The 23,562-nt window shown below is 46.3% G+C and overlaps 1 protein-coding gene and 1 long non-coding RNA gene across 3 annotated transcripts in view; one reads left to right on the top strand and one right to left on the bottom strand.

Moving 5' to 3' along the window:
• SMYD3 (SET and MYND domain containing 3) overlaps positions 1-23,562 on the top strand; it is a 663,495-nt gene that overhangs the window by 249,742 nt on the left and 390,191 nt on the right. The window lies entirely within an intron of this gene.
• LOC142071436 (uncharacterized) lies at positions 579-1,546 on the bottom strand. Its single transcript, XR_012667465.1, has 2 exons — positions 1,504-1,546; positions 579-1,116 (listed from the first exon to the last, which is right to left on the bottom strand). It is a non-coding gene; the product is annotated as an uncharacterized LOC142071436 (long non-coding RNA).

Raw genomic sequence — 23,562 nt, 5'->3', positions numbered from 1 at the left:
GGTCAGGAGCTGTTCAACTACAGGCTGAGCAAGTGCAGAATGGTGGTAGAATGTGCATTTGGACGTTTAAAGGCGCGCTGGCGCAGTTTACTGACTCGCTTAGACCTCAGCGAAACCAATATTCCCACTGTTATTACTGCTTGCTGTGTGCTCCACAATATCTGTGAGAGTAAGGGGGAGACGTTTATGGCGGGGTGGGAGGTTGAGGCAAATCGCCTGGCTGCTGGTTACGCGCAGCCAGACACCAGGGCGGTTAGAAGAGCACAGGAGGGCGCGGTACGCATCAGAGAAGCTTTGAAAAACAGTTTCATGACTGGCCAGGCTACGGTGTGAAAGTTCTGTTTGTTTCTCCTTGATGAACCCCCCCGCCCCTTGGTTCACTCTACTTCCCTGTAAGCTAACCACCCTCCCCTCCTCCCTTTAATCATTGCTTGCAGAGCCAATAAAGTCATTGTTGCTTCACATTCATGCATTCGTTATTCATTCATCACACAAATAGGGGGATGACTACCAAGGTATCCCAGGAGGGGTGGTGGAGGAGGGAAGGAAAATGCCACACAGCACTTTAAGCACAGCACTTTAAAAGTTTACAACTTTAAAATTTATTGAATGACAGCCTTCTTTTTTTTGGGCAATCCTCTGTGGTGGAGTGGCTGGTTGGCCGGAGGCCCCCCCACCGCGTTCTTGGGCGTCTGGGTGTGGAGGCTATGGAACTTGGGGAGGAGGGCGGTTGGTTACAGAGGGGCTGCAGTGGCAGTCTGTGCTCCAGCTGCCTTTGCTGCAGCTCAACCATACACTGGAGCATACTGGTTTGGTCCTGCAGCAGCCTCAGCATTGAATCCTGCCTCCTCTCATCACGCTGCCGCCACATTTGAGCTTCAGCCCTGTCTTCAGCCCGCCACTTACTCTCTTCAGCCCTCCACCTCTCCTCCCGGTCATTTTGTGCTTTCCTGCACTCTGACATTATTTGCCTCCACGCATTCGTCTGTGCTCTGTCAGTGTGGGAGGACAGCATGAGCTCGGAGAACATTTCATCGCGAGTGCGTTTTTTTTTCTTTCTAAGCTTCACTAGCCTCTGGGAAGGAGAAGATCCTGTGATCATTGAAACACATGCAGCTGGTGGAGAAAAAAAAAGGGACAGCGGTATTTAAAAAGACACATTTTATAAAACAGTCGCTACACTCTTTCAGGGTAAACCTTGCTGTTAACATTACATACATAGCACATGTGCTTTCGTTACAAGGTCGCATTTTGCCTCCTCCCACCGCGTGAACGGATTTTGGTTGAATGCCAGCAAACATACACTGCAATGCTTTGTTCTACAGTGATTCCCGAGTACGTGTTACTGGCCTGGAGTGGTAAAGTGTCCTACCATGAAGGACGAAATAAGGCTGCCCTCCCCAGAAACCTTTTGCAAAGGCAGAACCGCAAATGCCAGGGCAAAGTAATCCTTTCACATGCTTGCTTTTAAACCATGTATAGCATTTTAAAAGGTACACTCACCAGAGGTCCCTTCTCCGCCTGCTGAGTCCAGGAGGCAGCCTTGGGTGGGTTTGGGGGGTACTGGCTCCAGGTCTAGGGTGAGAAACAGTTCCTGGCTGTCGGGAAAACCGGTTTCTCCGCTTTCTTGCTGTGAGCTATCTACAACCTCCTCATCATCATCTTCTTCGTCCCCAAAACCTACTTCCGTATTGCCTCCATCTCCATTGAAGGAGTCAAACAACACGGCTGGGGTAGTGGTGGCTGAACCCCCTAAAATGGCATGCAGCTTATCATAGAAGCGGCATGTTTGGGGCTCTGACCCAGAGCGGCTGTTCGCCTCTCTGGTTTTCTGGTAGGCTTGCCTCAGCTCCTTCAGTTTCAGGCGGCACTGCTTCGGGTCCCTGTTATGGCCTCTGTCCTTCATGCCCTGGGAGATTTTCAGAAAGGTTTTGGCATTTCGAAAACTGGAACGGAGTTCTGATAGCACGGATTCCTCTCCCCAAACAGCGATCAGATCCCGTACCTCCCGTTCGGTCCATGCTGGAGCTCTTTTGCGATTCTGGGACTCCATCATGGTCACCTGTGCTGATGAGCTCTGCATGGTCACCTGCAGCTTGCCACGCTGGCCAAACAGGAAATGAGATTCAAAAGTTCGCGGTTCTTTTCCTGTCTTCCTGGCCAGTGCATCTGAGTTGAGAGCGCTGTCCAGAGCGGTCAGAATGGAGCACTCTGGGATAGCTCCCGGAGGCCAATACCATCGAATTGTGTCCACAGTACCCCAAATTCGAGCCGGCAACGTCGATTTAAGCGCTAATCCACTTGTCAGGGGTGGAGTAAGGAAATCGATTTTAAGAGCCCTTTAAGTCGAAATAAAGGGCTTCATTGTGTGGACGGGTGCAGGTTTAAATCGATTTAACGCTGCTAAATTCGACCTAAAGTCCTAGTGTAGACCAGGGCTTAGAATCACAGAAGTGTAAGGCTGGAAGGGATCTTGAGAGGTCATCAAGTCCAGCCTGCTGTGCTGAGGCAGGACCAAGGAAACCTAGACCATCCCTGAGAGGTATCTGTCCAACCTGTTCTCAGAAACCTCCAATGACAGAAATTCCACAGCCACCCCTGGTAACCTATTCCAGTACTGAACTATCCTTATAGTTAGAAAGTGTTTCCCAACATCCAACCCAAATCCCCCCAACTACAGACTAAGTAGGTTACTTCCTGTCCTACCTTCGGTGGAGCTAGAAAACAACTGACCACTATCCTCTCTATACTTGCATAGTAATAAACAGTGAAATACAGCATATCTTCTTCCAGGCACATCCATTTAATCCAAATGGCAGCATTTAAAGGTAAATACACACACACACAGAGCATTCTTTTCCATATGATTATATTTTCTGCCATAGTTTTTAATAGCCCATTTTGGACATTTTGGGGATTGCTGAGTATTCTTTAACAGAATTATAGTTGTGGGGAAACAGAAGAGAAAGAGTATGTGTACAAGGCACCTTTCTTTGATCTTGCCTTCTTTAACATAAACATATAGCAAAGTGTTGCTATATATTATTATTAAACAAACACTCCACTGCACACATCTGTCCCCTGGGAGAGGATGAAGGAACAAACAAAAGACAGATGTTTATCTTGTTGCTTAATACGCTATTGGAAAGCACTTAGATATTATGGTGATGAGCATGGTTTCAGAAATACAGATAATGGTAAAACAGAATAGTAGAGTTGCAATTTTATACTTTAATGTAACACAGAGAGCTACTATAATTTATGAAAAGCATATACCTAAAAGAAAAATTACATGTCGTAAATGAGACTCTGAATATAGATGAAGGAAATATTCACAATATAAGATGAAAGTACTGTACTAGTAATTTAAGTATTTAAATAGGGCTTTTTCACTGAAAAATTGCCATGTTTCACAATTTTTTTTCACTTAAAAATGGGCTCCTTCTCCAGTGAAAATCAGCCCATCTTTGAGAGAAAATGACCATGTTCTTGGGGAAAGGTGTTTTCCAAAAATGGAATTTTGAATGTTTTCAGTAGGAAAATTGCTGTTTTACAGAAGCTTGCAGAAGGACAAACCTTGAGAGATGCAAAATCACTGAAAACATAACATTAACCTTTTTTTTGGGAAATTTACCAGAAAACTAGTTTATAGTTTCTCACTGTAATGTATCTAATTTGTTCTGTAATCAGTGGTCAGAAACAGAAGAAATACTTAGTTCTGCTGGCCAATAGAAGAGCCTGAGGTTCTTTTTTTGTTTGTTTGTTTGACTTCTCTGCCATTTGGGGGAAAAAATAAACATTTTATTTAAAATCAGGTTCATAATTTATTCCCTATTTCATCTGAAGCCAGACAATAATGGGGCTCATTCTCACAAGAATGAGAGGTTTCAGAGTAGCAGCCGTATTAGTCTGTATTTGCAAAAAGAAAAGGAGTACTTTTGGCACCTTAGAGACTAACAAATTTATTTGAGCATAAGCTTTTGTGAGCTACAGCTCACTTCATCAGATGCATTCAGTGGAAAATACAGTGAGGAGATTTATATACATAGAGAAGATGAAACAGTGGGTGTTAGCATACACAGTGTAACAAGAGAGTGATCACTTAAGGTGAGCTATTTCCAGCAGGAGAGTGGGGAAGGGGAGGACGGGCCGGGGGGGGGGGGGGAGACACACATTCTGTAGTGATAATCAAGGTGGGCCATTTCCAGTAGTTGACAAGAACACCCCCCACAGTTCCTCAGACTTTCTTGTCAACTGCTGGAAATAGCCCACCTTGATTATCACTACAAAAGGTCCCCCCCCACTCTCCTGCTGGTAATAGCTCACCTTAAATGATCACTCTCTTGTTACAGGTTTCAGAGTAACAGCCGTGTTAATCTGTATTCGCAAAAAGAAAAGGAGTACTTGTGGCACCTTAGAGACTAACCAATTTATTTGAGCATGAGCTTTCGTGAGCTACAGCTCACTTCATCGGATGCATACCGTGGAAACTGCAGAAGACATTATATACACACAGAGACCATGAAACAATACCTCCTCCCACCCCACTGTCCTGCTGGTAATAGCTTATCTAAAGTGATCATCAAGTTGGGCCATTTCCAACACAAATCCAGGTTTTCTCACCCTCCACCCCCCCCCACACAAACTCACTCTCCTGCTGGTAATAGCCCATCCAAAGTGACCACTCTCTTCACAATGTGTATGATAATCAAGGTGGGCCATTTCCTGTACAAATCCAGGTTCTCTCACCCCCTCACCCACCTCCAAAAACCACACACACAAACTCACTCTCCTGCTGGTAATAGCTCATCCAAAGTGACCACCCTCCCTACAATGTGCATGGTAATCAAGGTGGGCCATTTCCAGCACAAATCCAGGCTCTCACCCCCCCCACCCCCCGGGGAACGAACACACACACACACACACACAAACTCACTCTCCTGCTGGCAATAGCTCATCCAAACTGACCACTCTCCAAGTTTAAATCCAAGTTTAACCAGAACGTCTGGGGGGGGGTAGGAAAAAACAAGGGGAAATAGGCTACCTTGCATAATGACTTAGCCACTCCCAGTCTCTATTTAAGCCTAAATTAATAGTATCCAATTTGCAAATGAATTCCAATTCAGCAGTTTCTCGCTGGAGTCTGGATTTGAAGTTTTTTTGTTTTAAGATAGCGACCTTCATGTCTGTGATTGCGTGACCAGAGAGATTGAAGTGTTCTCCGACTGGTTTATGAATGTTATAATTCTTGACATCTGATTTGTGTCCATTTATTCTTTTACGTAGAGACTGTCCAGTTTGACCAATGTAAATGGCAGAGGGGCATTGCTGGCACATGATGGCATATATCACATTGGTGGATGTGCAGGTGAACGAGCCTCTGATAGTGTGGCTGATGTTATTAGGCCCTGTGATGGTGTCCCCTGAATAGATCTGTGGGCACAGTTGGCAATGGGCTTTGTTGCAAGGATAGGTTCCTGGGTTAGTGGTTCTGTTGTGTGGTATGTGGTTGTTGGTGAGTATTTGCTTCAGGTTGGGGGGCTGTCTGTAGGCAAGGACTGGCCTGTCTCCCAAGATTTGTGAGAGTGTTGGGTCATCCTTCAGGATAGGTTGTAGATCCTTAATAATGCGTTGGAGGGGTTTTAGTTGGGGGCTGAAGGTGACGGCAAGTGGCGTTTTGTTATTTTCTTTGTTAGGCCTGTCCTGTAGTAGGTGACTTCTGGGAACTCTTCTGGCTCTATCAATCTGTTTCTTCACTTCCGCAGGTGGGTATTGTAGTTGTAAGAAAGCTTGACAGAGATCTTGTAGGTGTTTGTCTCTGTCTGAGGGGTTGGAGCAAATGCGGTTGTATTGCAGAGCTTGGCTGTAGACGATGGATCGTGTGGTGTGGTCAGGGTGAAAGCTGGAGGCATGTAGGTAGGAATAGCGGTCAGTAGGTTTCCGGTATAGGGTGGTGTTTATGTGACCATTGTTTATTAGCACTGTAGTGTCCAGGAAGTGGATCTCTTGTGTGGACTGGACCAGGCTGAGGTTGGTGGTGGGATGGAAATTGTTGAAATCATGGTGGAATTCCTCAAGGGCTTCTTTTCCATGGGTCCAGATGATGAAGATGTCATCAATATAGCGCAAGTAGAGTAGGGGCTTTAGGGGACGAGAGCTGAGGAAGCGTTGTTCTAAATCAGCCATAAAAATGTTGGCATACTGTGGGGCCATGCGTGTACCCATAGCAGTGCTGCTGATCTGAAGGTATACATTGTCCCCAAATGTAAAATAGTTATGGGTGAGGACAAAGTTCAGCCACCAGGTTAGCGTGACATTATCGGATTTATTACCAGCAGGACAGTGGGGTGGGAGGAGTTATTGTTTCATGGTCTCTGTGTGTATATAATGTCTTCTGCAGTTTCCACGGTATGCATCCGATGAAGTGAGCTGTAGCTCACGAAAGCTCATGCTCAAATAAATTGGTTAGTCTCTAAGGTGCCACAAGTACTCCTTTTCTTTTCTCTTGTTACAGTGTGTATGGTAACACCCACTGTTTCATGTTCTCTATGTATATAAATCTCCCCACTATATTTTCCACTAAATGCATCCGAGGAAGTGAACTGTAGCTCATGAAAGCTTATGCTCAAATAAATTTGTTAGTCTCTAAGGTGCCACAAGTCCTTTTCTTTTCTCATAAGAATGGTTGTCTTTGTAGCTTGCCTGGACTCTGTTTTCCCTTTATTCTATTCAACATGTAATTTATGGGGACAAATATCATGAATGTCCTGAGCTTTTGGAAACAGTCCTGAGGTCTTGAACTCTCCCTTAAGAGCCTGAGTCTCAGGCTGAAAGCCTGACCTTAGGCAGCCATCATGAGGAATTTTGCTTGCCCTGTTTTGTTTAACCTTATCCTATTTGGAGAAAGAGGAAAGAAATGTACACTAAGCCTAAGAAATGTAAAGCCATCAAATAATTCCCTACAACCGTTTTCAAGTTTCTTTTCAAGAAGAGATAGACATATGTGTTTATCCCAGAGGCACAAAATAAAATTCTGAATTAAATCAGTTTTCATCTGAAAAAAATAATCTTCAGGAGGCCAAAAACCTTCCATCCAGATCTTGGAGTATGAACCCCTTTGTGTTGTGTGCCACCTCTCAGTATGAGCCTGGCTTGAGCTCATGGCAGGTTTTACCCTTGTTACCAGTATTTTAACCTGTTCAAATAATTGAACATGTAATGACAGAATGTATTTTTAAAAGTCTGTCAATTTTTATTTAAAAATCTTAATTAAAATTAATCTGATCTTTATGGGTTTTTAACATTACTACAAAGGTAGGCTGTGTGCAATGTTACTTGTATAAGTGACTGAACTCTTGCATTTTGTACTGGTATAAAATGAAACAATTCCTATAGAATCATAGGACTGGAAGGGACCTTGAGAGGTCATCTAGTTCAGCCCTCTGCACTCATGGCAGGACTCAGTATTATTTAGACCATCCTTGACAGGTGTTTGTCTAACCTGCTCTTAAAAACCTCCAATGAGGGATTTTATTCCAGGGCTTAATCACCCTGACAGTTAGGAAGTTTTTTCTAATGTCCAACCTAAACCTCCCTTGCTGCAATTTAAGTCCATTGTTCTTTGTCCATTAACGTCAGTTCTGAATTTAAAAAAGATGATGATGTTTTGTAGGTAGGACTGCATGACAGCCTTAAGGCAGAGGCAGTAGAATACGAAATCAGCCTGGTTTGGGAATAGGAAACAGCTTTTTTCAGTGCCCTATAAGAAATAGATGATCTTTCCAGTTTAAATTCTAGTAGACAGGATTCCTCATAATTAAAATTACCATCACAATTGGTACCTTCATGGGCAATTAAAGCGGAGTGGCAGTGGATTGAATGGACATGAAGAGTGGTCCCTTGAGGTGGTTCCTCTGTGTCAAGATTGGGTACCAATGCTATATTTATTTTTATGGATAATTACAGGACTTAACTCTGCAGGCTGTCAACCTGGTAACTTTCACAAGCATTATGTTCAATTTAAAAAAAAACCAAACCCATTATCCTTTAAGTTACACTCTGGCTTTCTCCCCCTGTCTCCTTGTAATTTAGAATAGAGGATTTTATGCATTCTTTTGTGTGGTAGTGTATACTCATGTTGATTGAAGACCTAGATGTCTTATGGAATTTGACATCCTTCCAATTTTGATGTCGACAAGAATGGATCTAATCTAAATACAATACTTCCTCCTGCTTTCAGTTTTGTCTTTGGCTGTGTGTGGGCTTCATTTGGGATCAGTTTTACACCATTCAAATTGTTGGCAAATACTCAAGCTAAACAAAAACTGTCCATCTGTGTAAATCTCAGCCAAAACATTAAACCATTCAAAATTAGCAGGCTGTGATGTAATATGATGCATGATTTGACAAGGTGCAAGATAACATAAAAGAAAGAGAGAGAGAACATAATGTATAGTCTACTAAGTAGGGATGCACACAGATCCTAAAATTTATGATTCTGGAAATTTCAAATTCAAGACTGAAAAAAATCCCAAGAAAATCCAAATTGTGAATAGGTAAAAGGCAGGAGCGTTAAAGACTGATCCAATTCAATATTGCCTAGTAGGAGAAAATCACTATCAGAAGAGGAATGCAAGAACCAGGGGAAAAATACAAGTGCTGGGGGGTGGGAATGGTAGAGGGAGGGTTTGAGTTTGTAACTCAGGGCCAGCCACGGGAACATGAGAGAATAGAAAAAAACTGCTGAATTTCTGGTCAAGAAATGACTGACTGATTTAGGGGGGGCGGCAGAATCTGAGCCTGTCCGAGCCCTGCCGCCCTGGATTCGGGGGCCAGGACCAAAGCTTGAGCCCCAGCACCCTGGGCAGGGGGCCAAAGCTAAGGTCCAACGGCTTCAGTGCCAGGCAGGGGGCCTGTAACCTGAGCCCTGCCACCCAGGACTGAAGCCCTCAGACTTTGGCTTTGGCCCCAGGTGGTGGGGCTTGGGTAGGGTTGCCAACTTTCTACTGGCACAAAACTGAACATCCTAGCCCCGCCTTTTCCCCGAGGCCCCGCCCCTCCCACTACATTCCCCCTCCCTCGGGGCTTGCTCTCCCCCACCCTCACTCACTTTTACTGGGCTAGAATGGGGTTGGGGTACGGGAGATGGTGAGGGCTCTAAATGGGGGTGTAGGCTCTGGGGTGGGGCCAGAAATGAGGGGTACAGGGTGTGGGAGGGGACTCCAGTTTGGGGCAGGGAGTTGGGGTGCGGGCTCTGGGGATGAGGGGTTTGGGGTACAGGAGGGAGTTCCAGGCTGGGGAGGGTGGGGCCAAGGGATTCGGAACGTGGGAGAGGGCTGTGGATTGAGGCAGGGAGTTGGGGTGTGGGAGGGATAAGGGCTCTTTGGGCTGGGGGTGCTGGCTCTGGGGTGGGGCCAGGCATGAGGGATTCGGAGTGCAGGAGGGGGCTCTGATTTGGGGCAGGGGGTTGAGGTGCAGGGTGGGTGAAGGCTCTGGGGTGCAGGAGAAAACTCCAGATTTGGAGGGGGCTTAACGATCAGGGTTGGGGTGCAGCGGGGGGTACTGGCTCTGGGCTGGGTGTACGGGCTTACCTTGGTCTTACCCAGAGATGAGGGGTTTGGGGTGCAGGAGCGGGCTCTGGGTTGCGGGGGGCTCAGGGCTGGGGCGGGGGGTTGGGGCTCAGGGTTGGGGCACTACTGGGCGGCTTGTGATCAGCGGCACAGCGGGGGCACTAAGACAGGCTCCCTGCCTATCCTAGGGCACCATGCTGTGCCCCGGAAGCGGCTAACAGGCCCGGGTCCTAGGCGGGGGGGGGTGGCAGGAGGCTTCGCGACATGCGCTGGTCTCGCCCACGGGCACTGCCCCCCATTAGCTCCCAGTGTGTGGAGTCGGTGCTCAGGGTGGGGCAGCACGCAGAGCCTTGTGACACACATCCCCCCTCCCCCTAGGAGCTGGACCTGCTGGCCACTTCTGGGGCACAGCACGGTGCCCCAGGAAAGGTAGGGACTAGGCTGCCTTGGCTACGCAGCACTGCTGACCGGAGCCGCGAGGGTCCCTTTTCGACCGGGTGTTCCAGTCGAAAACCAGACACTTGGTCACTCTAGGCTCGGGCTTCGACACTGGGCCCCAGCAAGTCTTAAGCCAGCCCTGGTGATCCCATTATAACAGTGTCCTGACCCACTTTTGGGGTCCCGACCCACAGTTTGAGAGCCCCTGGTTTAGCTTATGCCATCGATACCCCTCTTCTAAATACATTCTCCCAGTCTCTTCAGTGCGTTGGTGATATTGGCTGACATTCACCCCTGCACACCTCTTAAGTCAGTATAGGCCTTAGGTGGGAATTAAGTAGTGCCATAGGGCTTTGATCTTTTGCCCCGGGGTGAATTTTACCCACTGAGACTACTGCAGAACAATCTGGGAAGTGTTTTGGCTGAAATACTCTCAGGATGTATGTTTGTTAGGGTCAAATGGATCTTCACAAGAGCTCTGTCAATGTCTGTGCAAATGTTTCACATTCAGAATCTGTCCCAACTGTCTTTAGGTTAGAGCTGGGCATGATTTATGTCTGTGTGATGCAGGGGGTATGATACAATTCTGAATGCTGATCCATACATGCAAATAATTGCATCAAAGGGAAATAGATTTGGGGGGTTTTCACTGTATTTTCTTCTTCTCAAAATCCATTTTAAAAATGCCAACATTGTGCTTTACAAACAGATCTAAGACACATTTTCTGCCTCTGACTGATATTTTTGATTGTTTCTAAGGATGATTTTGGTCTGTAGACAATTTGACTTGCACATTTGCAAACTGTAACTAAATGGTGCTGTCAGCTCTTCAGTAAGCATTGGCTGCCATCAAAGAATGTTGTTTGCTATTACTAGTTACACACCAACGGTTCCAAGTCCCTAGATTTCAAACAGCTTCTTACTGCTATTTCTGCTTAGAGTCACCATTGACAGAAAAGGCCAGCAGGGAAATAGATGTATTAAGTAATCAGAGTAAAAAGCTGAAAATAGTAAATAATGGAAAATAGAAAGAGAAGAAAAAATACATGCCACAAACAAGTCACAAGGGCTCTGATAAGAGAGTAAGAAAGAAAAAAATGTAGCTCCTTAAACCATTAGAGCTTCTAGGAGGCAAGGATCAGAATGTTTCATTGACAATTTAGCTCTCTTGACTACATATAATATGTTAAAAGAATAATGCATGGTGATTGTCTATAGAAGCTGAACAGTTTTACCTTCCTTTTTCTTTCCTTTGTCCATGCAGATCTTCCATGGACACCAGAAAACAATGACTATTTTTTAAGACCTTGCACCCTAAAAAACTTCTTGAGTGATACGAGACATAGGTGACCCTTTAGTCTCCGCTGTATACCCATTGCGTGCAATGGACTGCAGAGGACAATATGCTTGCTTTTGTTCTGCTGTGAATTTTTTTGTTTCTTTCCCATGTGAGTATCAAACCATATGAGTAGTTAGACAGGTTATGGCATCAGAATCATGTATATTTTTAGGCTTTAAATACACTTATCTGTTTGTTTTGATTTGTTGTTAACTTGTAATGATGTCTTGAATTAGCAACTCCCATGTTTATAGTTAAAGGCAGTACATATACATCACTTGAAGCCTTAACTGAGTATCATTTGTGTCCATGCACTTAGGAAAATTAGTTTGAAAGTGTACTGCTATTTTCACTTCATTACCCATTTCCATTGGGAACAAGATTGATGCTTCTCTGAAATTCTGTTTGTCATAGAATCATAGAATATAAGGGTTGGAAGGGACCCCAGAAGGTCATCTAGTCCAACCCCCTGCTCGAAGCAGGACCAATTCCCAGTTAAATCATCCCAGCCAGGGCTTTGTCAAGCCTGACCTTAAAAACCTCTAAGGAAGGAGATTCTACCACCTCCCTAGGTAACGCATTCCAGTGTTTCACCACCCTCTTAGTGAAAAAGTTTTTCCTAATATCCAATCTAAACCTCCCCCACTGCAGCTTGAGACCATTACTCCTCTTTCTGTCATCTGCTACCATTGAGAACAGTCTAGAGCCATCCTCTTTGGAACCCCCTTTCAGGTAGTTGAAAGCAGCTATCAAATCCCCCCTCATTCTTCTCTTCTGCAGACTAAACAATCCCAGCTCCCTCAGCCTCTCCTCATAACTCATGTGTTCCAGACCCCTAATCATTTTTGTTGCCCTTCGCTGGACTCTCTCCAATTTATCCACATCCTTCTTGAAGTGTGGGGCCCAAAACTGGACACAGTACTCCAGATGAGGCCTCACCAATGTCGAATAGAGGGGAACGATCACGTCCCTCGATCTGCTCGCTATGCCCCTACTTATACATCCCAAAATGCCATTGGCCTTCTTGGCAACAAGGGCACACTGCTGACTCATATCCAGCTTCTCGTCCACTGTCATTCCTAGGTCCTTTTCCGCAGAACTGCTGCCTAGCCATTTGGTCCCTAGTCTGTAGCTGTGCATTGGGTTCTTCCGTTCTAAGTGCAGGACCCTGCACTTATCCTTATTGAACCTCATCAGATTTCTTTTGGCCCAATCCTCCAATTTGTCTAGGTCCTTCTGTATCCTATCCCTCCCTTCCAGCGTATCTACCACTCCTCCCAGTTTAGTATCATCCGCAAATTTGCTGAGAGTGCAATCCACACCATCCTCCAGATCATTTATGAAGATATTGAACAAAACCGGCCCCAGGACTGACCCTTGGGGCACTCCACTTGATACCGGCTGCCAACTAGACATGGAGCCATTGATAACTACCCGTTGAGCCCGACAATCTAGCCAGCTTTGTACCCACCTTATAGTGCATTCTTCCAGCCCATACTTCCTTAACTTGCTGACAAGAATACTGTGGGAGACCGTGTCAAAAGCTTTGCTAAAGTCAAGAAACAATACATCCACTGCTTTCCCTTCATCCACAGAACCAGTAATCTCATCATAAAAGGCGATTAGATTAGTCAGGCATGACCTTCCCTTGGTGAATCCATGCTGACTGTTCCTGATCACTTTCCTCTCATGCAAGTGCTTCAGGATTGATTCTTTGAGGACCTGCTCCATGATTTTTCCAGGGACTGAGGTGAGGCTGACTGGCCTGTCGTTCCCAGGATCCTCCTTCTTCCCTTTTTTAGGTAGCTTTGTCTAAGCTACCTACTTTTCACTGTCTGTGTAAATTACAATAATATGTTTTCCTTGGACATTTTAACAGATCTTACATTAGCAATTGCGTCATTGCATTTTTAATTTAGATAAACTTTTGCATACTTTCAATTTAACATTAGCATTTTTCAACTCCCTAAAACTTCAAAGAATATCAGGTCTTACTAAAACAAGCAATGCTCAGACGTATTGGGAGATGATGACCTAATTAGATAGTGCTGTAACATCCACTGCAGAAGAGTATCCAAAAGTTTTCCTTCTACTTACACAAATAAGATCAATAATTTTAGAACAAAGGGATGATAATATAAATGCTCAGATTAAACAATGCCGCTGACAAGGAATGCAGCCAAATAATGTTCTATTGTGCTCTGACTAAATTGCTTATTTAGGTATAAAATTGTTTACTGATAGATATTTGGAATTGAGTGTTACTGAAGTCAGGAACCAAATGATCTCTGTTTTGTAAGTATTCTAAAATTCAGTGCCAGCTTATTCCCTTCCACCTGAAAAGCTACTGCCTGGTACTTTTTGGGGGAGGATCTTCATAGAAACTCCTTCTCAGAGATTCCTCCCATCAAAGAGAATGGGATTCCCCTCCTTCACATCCAGTGGATCCAGTGACAGACTAGGGCCATCCATGTGGAGGACTTCAGCTCCTGAACCAGCTTTGAGGGTCCCCAGTGGCACTCCCTTCTGGTAGCATGGCTCTGTAAGAGTGACTGATGAAACTCTGGTGTTTTCTCTGAGTGAAATTTACCTCTATGCTGGGGGCCTGCACAAGGTCTATGTGCCACTTAATTCCAACTGCAGTTCTTAGAATAGAGCTTACCTGGGACTTAAGTATTTCACAGGCCTTTTGTAGGAGGCTCTTTTCTCTCCCCTCTCCCCCATTGGTGTGTTTGGACAGGTAAGTGACCTTATTGAACAACCTGGGATGCAAACTTATATTGAGAGACTAAATATTTGGACCACCTGGGCATTAACATAGGAGGATCTTATGGGTACTAATGGTTCTTCTGAAAAGAGCAAAAAAGAAACAGTGGTGTGGAAATAAACCAGAACAGAATTTTGTTGGAATTAGCATGGGTAAAGAAAACATGCTTGTATTTGAGATGTGTAAAAAGTATTTTATTGATGCAAATAAGTCAGTTTATAGTGAAATTAATATAAGTGCTACAGTGAATCAATAGGAAAACACAAATCACATGGAAATAGCTCAGTAACGTATCTTCTAGATAGAACTAGTCATGCAATAGTGAGAAAATAATAGTGCATAAAAAGTTGGTGGTGTATGTGTTTGAAGGGGGAGGAAACAGTGAATATGAATTTATGCAAAGTATTTTTGAGAAGAAAACATATTTCAAGAATAAACTCATTGTGTGAAATTATAACCTAATATACCATTTGGGAATATGTACAATTTAAATTGCACAAAAAATTTTAGTGGTTTAGTATGATATATAAATACATTAACTTGTTGCAGAATCCCATTCTCTTGATGTTGCTAATTTTTTTTAAAAAAGAACTAGATAAATTCATGCAGGATAGGTCCATAAATGGCTAATAGCCAGGATGGGCAGGGATACTGTCTCTAGCCTCTGTTTGCCAGAAGCTGGGAATGGGCGACAGGGGTTGGATCACTTGATGATTATCTGTTCTGTTCATTCCCTCTGGGGCACCTAGCACTGGCCACTGTCGGTAGACGGGATACTGTGCTAGATGGACCTTTGGTCTGACCCAGTATGGCCATTCTTATGCTAATTTACTTCTTTTGTTGAATATATTTGTTACTTTATTTATGAGAACAGAATAACAAATGGGGGCTCTGCAATGAAGATCTGTTTCAAATTCACTGTTCGTTTAACTGAAAATGGGCTACACTAGATCAGATATGAGGCCCAAAAGATATACTTTGTATCCATACATGCAATTTCATGGTGTTGAAATTAGTGCAAATGTAATGCAGCTGCATAATGCCTTTTGCCATGCTTAGCCCCAATCTTGCAAGGCAGTTAAGCGCATGTATAACTTTAAGCAAGTGAGGAGTCTAGCTGAAAGCAATGGGTCCATTCGCATACTTAAGTTCTTTACTGACAGAAAATAAGAGGAGTGAGCCTGTGGAGAATGACAAAGACTGTGATGTCTGAGGTGGAGGGATTCCACAGGGATAGGGTGGAAAAAGGATTGCTTGCTCTTTCACCCTCTTTTCCCTAGAAATATCTATTCATAAAGATTAAGTAAATTAAGAGTAACAACTCTTAGGTGATTCTTATTCATCCCCTAATGCTCTCTTTGGTCATTGTTTATTGTCTCAATCACTGAATAATATTACTTAACACTATATACAGTAGTGCTTTCCCTGTTCAAAGTTGTTCTTGCAACACCTCTGTGAAATAGAAATTGCTATTATTTCCATTGTAAAATTAGCAAAGAACCATAGATTTTTAAGGCCAGAAGGGACTATTAAGCCCATTTAGTGCTATGTCCTGCATAACACAGGCCACAGAATGAGGTGCACCAAGGTTAACTGATTGTCCCAAGGCTGTCCAACATATCAGTGTCCAAACTAATATTAGAATTGAGGAAATCCTGGCTCTCAGTCCTGTTAGCAGTCCAGGAGAACAGACTCTCCCTAAATCACTTTCTTTAATAGGATTTTAGAGGTCCAAATCCTCAGCTGGTGTAAATTGGCATAACTCTGCAATGCAGCTCTGCTGAATTACACCATCTCAGAAGGTGGCCCAGTATTCACAGAGACAAGAGACTTGAATTTGAATATCTAAAATACAGGACTCTGACTAGTTGGACTTCAAATTTCACTTCTCTACAGGCTCTGTTTGTCTTCAGTCAGCCGTGGGTGAAAAACTACAACTTGTTTTAACACTTAATTTACAAAATGAAGTATTATGTACCTATTAAACAGCTTTGACTTTTGCTTCAGTCTTGGAATGCAAAACTTAATCCTACTAGTCAGAGTCTAAGTTCAAAGCATGAATACTGTAATTGGCCACATTTGTCCGGCATAACTTCATTGCTGTCAATGGAGTTACACCAGTGATACAATGATTTGGCCTATCATTTTCTATTACTGTTATTTATTTATTTATTTTACAGTACCTATGAGCCCTAGTCATGAACCAGGACCCCATTGTGCTTGGCTGTCAAAATACTGTAGAAAGCATTCTCTATTTCACTTCCTTTTAAAAGATGCTTGCTCAGTCATCTCACACACTCCAAAAACAAACTTTTAGGATATTGATGTTGCTAGTGACAGTTTTTCAATTGCAAACGGTTTGGAGATGTAAAAATGCCTCCAGGGCCGTAGGTGAGAAAGTAGAAATAAAATACTGCACGGTACCATCTGTAAATATTTAATTACAGTAGGAAAATTAGTTGGCAGATTTTTGAGGGGGGTGGGGATGGAGAGAATGGACAACTAAAATTCCAGGTAGCTCACGTTCTATATTTGAAGGAAAATACTTCATTTGTAAATACTGTCAAGCCCAGGGGGAAGCAAAATTACCGATGAGGAACAACCTTCATTCATTTCATTCTTATAATGGTTTTACTTCTTTAAAAAAAATTAAAATAGAGGATTGCTCCTACTTCTTTGCCTTTCCCCTGAACTGACAAAGTGACGCCTCACATAATGTAGATTGAAATAGAAAGAAATTCATCCTGTCAGCTTCATAAACAAATTAGTAATCATTAGATGGAATCTAACGTCTCGGAACGTTTTTCATTGAAAATGAAGGGCTAGATTGTGCTTTTAGCACAATTCTTAGTCACAAGCTGCACCAGCCTAGTAGTAGCCCCAGGAAGCATTGTCCCACAGGCAAACCACCACCTCTCTGAGGCACAACTTCCTCTGGCTCTGTGTGTGGGGGGGATAATTTGTTGATAGCCGGTACCAGTAACGATTATGATGCCCCCACTGCAGGTCAGCTGTGCTGGCTAGTTACTTGGACAGATGGAGCCAAGGCTCTGCCAACTCCCCACCCCTTCCCACCCTCATGATCCTGGGGCAAAGCAACAGGTGCACAGCACCTGCTTACTCCTGTTCTTATTCTGCTTTATACTCTTATGCAGGTGCATATTACAAGTCACAATCTAGCCTTAATAAGGCAGTCATAAATCTGGTGGGACTAGCCAGAAAGTAAAGCACCCTTCCCAAAATACTTTTTCAGCACATATAATTTTACTTCTGCTGCAGTAAGTTTGCGTAAAATTGAAGATGTTTCTGGTAGTAGCTTAGGTCAATCACAACATGCTAGTGCCAAACCAAGACATTCTCATCAGTGTTCTCCTGCCAGTTTTTCTCAGTCAAATGACTCATTCTCCATGAATGGTCAGCATTACCGGGTTGAACCATATCTACTCCAAACACTAGAGGCAGCCGGAGGCAAATTTTTTTTGGCACCCAAACAGTGGCCATTCAAGAACATGCTAGATCCCATCGCCCCAGTCTTCTGCTTTTAGCAGCAAGGAGCTGCAGTTCTGTCTCAGTTCTGATCTTTGTCCACTATTTGATTCCATCCTGCCTCTTTGCTACTCCCTCCTCCTCCTTGTCCAGCAGCAGCGGATAGCTGCTCAGCAGGTCAGCTCCCATTCTTAGCAGGGAGCTTTGATATAGCTGCTCAGATGGCTTTGGTAGCTTCCTCTATGACAGGAGTGGGCAAACTTTTTGGCCCGAGGGCCACATCGAGGTGCAAAACTATGTGGAGGGCCGGGCAGGGAAGGCTGTGCCTCCCCAAACAGCCTGGCCCCTACCCCCATCCCCTATTCGCACCCTCCCACTTCCCGCCCCCTGACTGTCCCTCTCAGAACCCCTGACCCATCCAACCCCCTCGCTCCTTGTCCCCTGACTGCCCCCTCCTGGGAACCCCCACCCCAAAACGCTCCCCCTGGGATCCCACCCCCTATCCAAATCCCCCTGTCCCCGCCCCCTGACAGGCCCCCCAGGACTCCCACACCCTATCCAACCCACTCTGTTCCCTGACTGCCCCAGAACCTCCGCCCCATCCAACTGCTCCCTGTCCCCTGACTACCCCCCGGGACCCCCTACCCCTAACCGCTCTCTGTCCCCTGACTGCCCCCAGGACCCCCTACCCAATCCTGTTACCGCCGCGCGTGTACTGCTGCCGCTGCTGCCGCCACTCCCCCACTCCCACCCCCTTACCGTGCTGATCAGAGCGGCAGGAGCTCACAGCCCTGCTGCCCGCGCAGTGGCGTGGCTGCAGGAGAGGGGGGACAGCAGGGGAGGGGCCGGAGGCTAGCCTCCGAGGGCAGAAGCTCAGGGGCTGGGCAGGACGGTCTTGCGGGCCGGATGTGGCACACGGGCCGTAGTTTGCCCACCTCTGCTGTATGAGAAGACCTCTGATCCAGCAGCTCCCACTTTTGCTCAATGTGATCTCTTCACCCAGGCCTTGCTGGAGTGCAGAAGCAAATGGGATCTTTCCCAGAGTGTCCCCCCAAGGTCCCAGTGGCTACAGTGGCCTGTCCTAAACTGTTTTGCATGTATTCCCTTCTTCCCTCGTAGCTGCAGCCCAGCCTGAGTTGTCCCAGAGGGATTGCGTGTGCTTTGCTCCTTGCATTGGTGTGTTATGTTTTCATGGGATACAAAGACTGGAGTTAACTAAAATCATAAATACTATTGCCGGAAGGTTGCAACATAAAACTGCTTTATTTCTTAGAATTCAGAATAGCATATAAGAACCCACAAACAGAGAAAGAGCGAGAGAGACAAGGCAGGCTGCTCCCTAAGACAGAAAGGTGCAATTTGCCCCACCTAACTTTAGGTTGTCTACCTGCAAACTGATTGCAGCTTGTGCCACTTTGCACATTTTCCTACAAAGCCCACTACCATAAGCCCTGACATTTAAAGTGCCAGCCTACAGATTTTAACACATCTTTTAAGTACACCACATCTAATAGCCTTATTCCACACTGAACCCAATATGGCAAAATACCTTGTTCGCCTCAGTAGGCTCAGTCCTTTTTAGCCTTGCAGACTCAGGTGTGGGGCAAGGTGAATCCTCATCGGTGGCACAGGGTCCTGCTACTCCTCTCCTCAGTCAGTCCCTTGTGCTTGTGTTCCTTCCCTTCTGGGGAGTGAGTGCAGCCTCCCTACTGGGAAGGTCTGGTGTCTTGCTGCAAACAGCCTACTGGCAGCTTCCCTGCTCCTCTCACTCCCTCACTCTTCCCCTCCTACCACCCAGGGGAGGGTTTAAAAAGATCCCAAGTAGTTGGAGTCAGCTGAACCTAATTGTTTCCCTAGCAGCCCCTTTTCCAGCTGAACCTTATTGCCCCGTGGTTCTCTCTCCTCAGTGGATAGGGAGGGGCCTTTTAATCCCCTGGGACTAATTACTACCCCCCTTTTGTAGTTGTTTGTCCTGGGTTTACCAAATTCCCCCCCCCCCCCAACAGTACGGGGTTGGGCTACTTGGGTTGGCAAACAGTGCACTCTCGACAGGCCATCCGCATTGCCATGTTGGATTCCAGACCTATGTTGTACTCTGAAGTGGAAGGGTTGAAGCAACAGGAACCATCTCGTCACTCTGGCATTTTTGTCTTTATTTTGGTGCATCCACTGCAGAGGGGCACGGTCTGTGACAAGGGTAAACCTCCGTCCCAGTAGATAGTAGCCGAGACTTTCTACGGTCCATTTTATCACCAGGCATTCTTTTTCGACAACAGCATATTTCCGTTCCCTAGGCAAGAGCTTCCTACTGAGGAAGAGGATGGGGTGTTCATCGTCCCCGACCATTTGTGAAAGTACCACCGCAACCCTACATCAGAGGCGTCGGTTTGTAGGATAAACTCCTTCCCCCAGTCTGGGGCCACGAGTATGGGGTCAGTGCAGAAGGCCGTCCATAGATCTGAAAAAGTATCTTCAGCCGTGGTCGTCCATCTTACTATGTCTGGGCCCTGAGCTTTCGTTAGGTCTGTTAATGGGCATGCCCTGGTGGCAAAGTGGGGAATGAACCGTCTATAGTACCCCACTAGTCCCAGGAATGCCCTGACCTGTTTTTTTCAGAGTGGTCAGGGCCACTTCTGTATAGCTTCTAACTTGTTGAGTTGGGGCCTTGCCACGCCCCTCCCCACTATATACCCGAGGTATTTGGCTTCAGCTAGCCCGAGCGAGCAGTTGGAGGGGTTTGCTGTCAGCCCCACCTTCCTCAGGGTATCCAGCACTGCCTCCACCTTCTCCAGGTGTGTCTCCCAGTCGGGGCTATATATGATAATGTCGTCAAGATAGGCTGCCGCGTACTTGCCATGTGGTCGCAACAGTTTGTCCATGAGCCTTTGGAAAGTAGTGGGTGCCCTATGCAACCCAAAGGGGAGGACGGTGTATTGATATAGTCCCTCTGGAGTTGCAAAGGCCGTCTTCTCTTTATCGGCCTTGGCCAGGGGGATCTGCCAATAGCCCTTGGTCAGGTCAAGGGTAGACAAACCGTGCTTTTCCCAATCTGTCAATTAGCTCATCTATCCAGGGTATAGGGTACGCATCAAACTGGGACACCTCATTCAGCTTTCGGAAGTCGTTGCAGAACCTCACGCTGCCATCTGGCTTAGGCACTAAAACCACTGGACTTGACCACTGCTCTATGAGATTTTTCAATGACTCCTAAGGCCAGCATTTTCCTGACCTCTGTCCTGATCTCCTCTCTTTTGGCCTCCGGGATCCGGTATGGCTTGACATACATCTTCACTCCAGGCTCTGTGAGGATGTGATGGTGAGCCTCAGTAGTCCTGCCTGGCTTTTCTGAGAACACATCCTGGTTGCGTTTAATCAGGCTGATCACTTCAGATTGTTGCTCCGGAGTCAACTCCGGGGATATTTCCACTTGGTCGGGCTGGTTGCTTTTAGGGGATGGTGCCCCTGGCGCAACCACATGCGCTTCTCTATCCTGCCATGGTTTCAGCAGGTTTATATGGTAGATCTGCTCCAGCTTCCAGTGACCCGGCTGTCGGACCTTATAGTCGACTTTTCCTATGGCTTCTATTATCTCATATGGCCCCTGCCACCTGGCCAGGAGCTTGCTCTCTGCCGTGGGTATGAGCACCATTACCCGGTCTCCCACCTGGAACTTCCGGGTTGTTGCTTGGTGATTGTAGTATGCCCGTTGGGCCCCTTGGGCCTTCTCCAGGTGTTAGCGCACAAGGGGGGTGACTTGGGCTATCCTGTCTTTCATTTGCAATACATGTTCAACTGTGTTTCTCCCGGTGTTCGGCTGTTCTTCCTAGCCCTCTTTGGCCATGTCCAATATGTCCCTGGGGTGGCGACCATATAACAGCTCGAATGGAGAGAATCCAGTGGAAGCTTTGGGAACCTCCCGTACAGCAAACAGGAAGTAAGGCAGCAGGGCGTCCCAGTCTTTTCCGTCGCGACTAACCACTTTCCGTAGCATGTTCCTCAATGTTCTATTGAAGCGTTCGACAAGACCAGCAGTCTGGGGATGATAGACTGACGTCCGGAGGGTCTGTTTATGGAGCATTGTACATAGGTCCTTCATTAACTTAGACACAAAGGGGGTCCCTTGGTCCATCAGGATCTCTTTATGTATCCTTACTCTGGAAAAAATCTAGACTAATTCTTTGGCTATGGTCTTGGACATGATGTTCCATAGGGGTATGGCCTCGGGATATCGGGTGGCATAATCTAGTACTACCAGAATGTGCTGATGACCCCGGGCTGACTTCTTCAGTGGCCCTACTAGATCCATAGCTATTCGCTTGAATGGGATTTCAATAATTGGTGGAGGTACCAAAGGGGCCCTTAGGTGTGGTCAGGATGCATGTAACTGACATTCTGGACAGGAGGTACAATATCGCTGGACAGCCGCATAAATGCCAGGCCAAAAAAACCTCTGCAGAATCTGATCAAGGGTCTTATCTACCTCTAGATGGCCCCCAAACAGATGGCTGTGGGCCAGATCCATCACACCCCTCTGATGCTTCTGTGGGACCAAGAGTTGTTCTACGACTTGCTCTTGGACCTGGACTACTCTGTAATCCCTTAATCACATAATATGGCCCTGCGCCCTTGACTCTCCCCTCCATGGGGACCCCATTTACCTCGACTACTTCTTTACGAATATTGCTGTATATTGGATCATTGGCCCGATCCTGACCAAAATTCCCAGTTTGCATTGTATGGGCTCTTCTAGATTTGGGCATTGGGCAGCGATATGCCCCAGTTCGCCACATGCATAACATTGGTTCCCTGCTTGGGGCAGCCCCTGATTTTTTGGGCTACTGGGCTTTATCCCCTGAGCCTTTCTTCCCCAGTCCTCAAGTCTCTCCGGGACCTCTGGCTGCTCTTCGGCCTCCTTCTTCCCCTCCATAGTCCGGCCTGGTGGTAGGGCAAACCGTGGCCTTGGCACAGGTCTATTCTCCGATTCTGGTGCCTTCCTTCCCTGGTGGTCCACGAAAGTTCTTGGGCTGCTAGGTGTCTCTCTACGAGGGCAACTAGTTCATCATAGGAGGAGGGATCGTTTTGCCGGACCCACCCCCATATGTCCGGCGGCAACCCCTTCATGTACCTGTCCAACACGAGGATTTCCACTATCTTCTCCGGCCCATGGTGCTCGGGGCGGAGCCACTTCCGGGTGAGGTGGATTAAATCAAATAGCTGGGACCTTGGCGGTTTGCTGTCCTGGTATTTCCACTCATGGAAGCGCTGGGCGCGTATGGCTGACGTCACACCTGACCTTGCCAGGATTTCCGCCTTCAGCTGGGGGTAATCCATAGCTGTCTCTGTGGTCATGTTGAAATAGGCCTTCTGGGGCTCCCCACACAGAACTGGAGCCAGGATACCTGCCCACTGGTCTTGGGGCCAGGCCTCCCGCAGTGCCGTCCTCTCGAAGACGAGGACTTATGCCTCTATATCGTCAACTGTAGTCATCTTCTGTACATAGTTGCTTGTCTGCAGCGGCCGGATCCCCTGGGGCCCGTGTGTCAGCATGGTCAGGGCTTTTAACTGGTTCACTATTTTATTCAGGGTGGCTCCATCTTGGGCCGCCTGGTTCATCAGTAATTGGTTCGTCTCCTGTTGGACGCGTACTGACTCTTGCTGGGCAGCCATCTGCACCCTGGTAGCCTCTTGTTGGGCCGCAGTGGCCTGTACCAACGCCTTCACTACATCCTCCTTTGTGATTTACCCTGCCCTGAGATGGCTTGCCACAGAGCCTTACTCACTCACCACATCCCACCTCTCACACCAAGTGTGGCAAAATACCTTGTTCGCCTCAGTAGGCTCAGTGCTTTTTAGCCTTGGAGACTCAAGTTCGGGGCAAGGCGAATCCTTATAGGTGGCACAGGGTCCTGCTACTCCTCTCCTCAGTCAGTCCCTTGTGCTTGTTTTCCTTCCCTTCTGGGGAG

Source organism: Caretta caretta, chromosome 3, assembly GCF_965140235.1.
Source record: "Caretta caretta isolate rCarCar2 chromosome 3, rCarCar1.hap1, whole genome shotgun sequence".
NCBI lineage: Eukaryota > Metazoa > Chordata > Testudines > Cheloniidae > Caretta > Caretta caretta.
Note: the sequence above shows the minus strand (reverse complement) of the source record. Positions and strands in the feature narration are given on the sequence as shown.